General features: G+C 45.8%; 1 pseudogene; it reads right to left on the minus strand.

The window, feature by feature from the left end:
• Nucleotides 1-415: 415 nt before the first annotated feature.
• Nucleotides 416-1,517, minus strand: LOC102837421 (annotated as a pseudogene).
• Nucleotides 1,518-3,003: the final 1,486 nt, after the last annotated feature.

Raw genomic sequence — 3,003 nt, forward strand, 5'->3', positions numbered from 1 at the left:
TGTTTTCAGAGAGTACAGCTTTATTATCTCAGGGAGGGGGCACAAGGATCTACTTTTGCCCTTTCCCGCAGCACATACACTCTAGCCTCCTTCCCCTTGGGCTATGAGGGTGACCTGTAGAGGGAGAGGAGGCTCTCACTGCCCTCAAGAGTTCTCAGGTTATGGAGAGTCATGAAAGTGACCACATGCTTCTGAGATATGTCAATGGCTGTAAACACAGGGCTAATGGGTTTCCTTGCTCTGGAGAGTTTGGTCCATCCTTGACATGGAGAGCAGGTGCCCAGCCTTCTTTTCAGACCCAAGAATAGTATCAGAGAAGGCCAGGGAGGCTGATCAGCTGCTTCCCCTCAGGGCTTTGTCACAGCACACAGACACACAGACACACACAGTGCACAGTGGGAGCCTCGGGTCAGGTCTAGAAGATGGGGATGTAGTTGTCAATCTAGGCATGGTGGCGCTGGGCGATGCACTTGGCAATCCACACAATGTTGCGGCATTCTTGCTCCTTGAGCTTAACAAAAGCGTAGAAGTCCCCGAAGTGGAAATGGTTCAGGAAGGCCAGCTTGTTCAGCATCACCTCGTGCTTGAAGATTTGGTCCTCCAGGGTCTTGTCTCCAGGGTTGCTGCCTGCACCCTCAAAGCGCAGCTTGTACTCCAGGTAATATTCGGCCACATTCTTAACCTGCTCATAGTCATCAGCCCAGGCCAACTGGGCCAGGCCCTTAGGGTAGAGTCGCCCACAATGTGGGAAGAGCTTGACGCGATCTTCCTTGGATAACTCTGTGCCGAAGGAGTTGATGGTGTTAATGAAGGCGTGGTGGTCGACTTCAGACTCCAGGATGGGGCACACGGTATCGGCTGTGGTACCGCCCAGAAGGTGCAGAACTTGTAGAAGGACTCCAGATAGGTCTTGTAGAGTGTATTCCGGACAATCTCGATGTCATCTCATCCAGGTCCTGCTTTGAGATGCAGTCGTGGAAAAAGGCCGCCAGGGGCGTGTCTACCAGAATGGCATTGTAGAGCTCCGCAGGGGTCTGTGCTATGTTAACGGCCTCCATCTGTTCGAAGCTGCCTAGGGGGTGGCACTTGGGCACCAGCTCAGAGATAGAGCGCTAATGCAGCAGGCCCGTGATGAGCAGGATGACGTTGTCAATCATACAGCTGTAAATAATGAAGTCCAGGAAGCTGGCAAGGGCGTCATAAGCGTGGTTCCTCATGTGGCGGAACTCCACCATCTTCTCCTTGAGTTGGTCCTCGATGACAGACATGGTGAGTGGAGAGGCCTCGTTGGCCAGAAAGTTGCCATAATCGGTACTCTGCAGGTACGGTTTCAGGTCCTTGAGCGTCTCTCACTGCACCAGGTTGAGGTAGTCCGCCTGACTGAGTACCCCACCCTTCAAGCCGCGCACCAGCTGCTCCAAGTAGCCATTATCCACGTTGAAGTAAAGCTCCGAGAAGGATGAAATGGCTGTGGAGTGGGCTGCAGGACCGTAGAACCCTTGTATGATATTCTTCATGTTATTTCACAGAACTGGCCTTTGGTCATCTGTGTTTAATGAATTAAATTTGTTCTTGGGATGGTCTCCAAATTCAAGTCGGATATACTCAAGGTCATATTTTGGTTCTACTTGACTTGTTTAAATTTTCTTCAGTTTCAGACTGCCCTCGCCTTGTTTTGCTGATGATATTGAGTTTCTCCGCTATCTCTTCCTATGGATCGAATCAATTTGATTCCTGTGTATTCCATTTGGGGTGGTCCATGTGTTTGGTGTGGCACTGCGGGTTAATGTGCCAGACTGCAAAGCCGTTTGAACTGCAAGGTCGGTGGTTCAAGCTCACCAGCTGCTCCTCGGAAACCCTATACAGGGTCGCTATGGGTCGGAATCGACTCGACAGCACTTAACAACAACAACAAATGTATATGGTAGCCTTTTGTATTGTTTAAAAAAGAGAATTTCAATGAATAAGTTATTGATTTTGCAAACTTCTATCATACGATCTCCAGCATCATTTCTAGTACCTAGGCCATATTTTCCAACTACTGATCCTTCCTGTCTGTTTGCAACTTTTGTAGTAATTATCAATGCATCTTGATTGCATGTTTCATCAGTTTCAGGCTGAAGAAGTTGGTAGAATTCTTCAATTTCATTCTCATTAACTTTAGTGACTGGTGTGCAAATTTGAATAATAGTGATATTAACTGGTCATTCTTTTAAGCATATAGATATTATCTTATCAGAGATAGTGTTGTACTTCAGCATAGTTCTTGACATGTTACTTTTGATCATGAATTTGATATAATTCCTCTTCAGAATGGCCAGTATCAGTTCATTTCAGCTCACTAATGCCTAGGATACTGATCTTTATGAGTTCCAGTTAATTTTGACAATTTTCAGTTTTCCTAGATCTACATTCTGATTTTTAATGGATTTTTCTTTTCTTTCTCATTTTGAGTTGTGTCACATCACCAAATGAAGGTCCCAAAGCTTAGCTCCATTTACATCATTAAGGTCAACTCTCCTTTGAGGAGGCAGTTCTTCCCCAGTCGTATTTTGAGTGACTTCAAACTTGAGACGCTCTTCTGGCACTATATCAGACAATGTTCCACTGCTGTTCATAAGGTTTTCAGTGGCTAATATTCAGATGTGATATGCCTCTCACTTCTATTCTGAGTCTGGAAACTCCACTGAAACCTGTCCATCTTGGGTGAGCCTGCTGGTGTTTAAAGTACTGGTGGCATGTCTTCCAGCATCGTAGCAACACACAAGCCACCACAGTAGGACACATTGACAGATGAGTGGTGGCTTAATTCACAAATAAGGAGACTAGAAGTCAAATTTAGGCTTTGGGAAAGACCTTCTCTCTTTGTTGGCTATGTGGGGAACACTTTCTCTCTTTGTCTTTGGTTTTTAAGCTACAATTTTTCAGTACCTTGCTGATCTTCATGTGGTATCTATCTTTCCTCTATTTTTCCTTATTTGCTTGTTGTTGTGTTTAATCTGC

The sequence above is a fragment of the Chrysochloris asiatica genome, unplaced genomic scaffold (genome assembly GCF_000296735.1).
Source record: "Chrysochloris asiatica unplaced genomic scaffold, ChrAsi1.0 scaffold00035, whole genome shotgun sequence".
NCBI classification, from domain to species: domain Eukaryota; kingdom Metazoa; phylum Chordata; class Mammalia; order Afrosoricida; family Chrysochloridae; genus Chrysochloris; species Chrysochloris asiatica.